This window comes from Mytilus californianus, unplaced genomic scaffold (genome assembly GCF_021869535.1).
Source record: "Mytilus californianus isolate M0D057914Y unplaced genomic scaffold, xbMytCali1.0.p SCAF_2, whole genome shotgun sequence".
Taxonomy (NCBI): domain Eukaryota; kingdom Metazoa; phylum Mollusca; class Bivalvia; order Mytilida; family Mytilidae; genus Mytilus; species Mytilus californianus.
Window position 1 is genome coordinate 79,257,627 of NW_026262668.1, and position 441 is coordinate 79,258,067.

Below are 441 nucleotides of genomic sequence, written 5' to 3' on the forward strand. Positions count from 1 at the left end.
ACAAACCATTAGTTGGATGACATAGCTTAATTAGTAGAACCAAGTTTTGCTTTGTTCAGAAACCATGAAGCGAATTTCATTTAAAGTTTTTGTAGACTATCGATATTTCTTGCATTAATTAGATTTATATTTCATATATTCTAGAACCGATAAAAGTGATTATTAAATCGGCATTGGTTACTGAGATGATCCGGATGATATGACAATGATGACAAGTAACATAACAGAGTAGAATCTAGGGAATTGACAAAATTAATTTATTCTTAATTATATATGTACAGAATAATCAACATGACACCATTGATGGCACCAATGTTGAAATCATGTCAGAGCTAGATAATAATTCAGGTACTTGTTATGATGAAGGCGTATATGGTTTACGGATTAAGGTGAGTATGAAATGTCACTTAGCAGGAAAAATGTATCGTGACGTTTCAAACT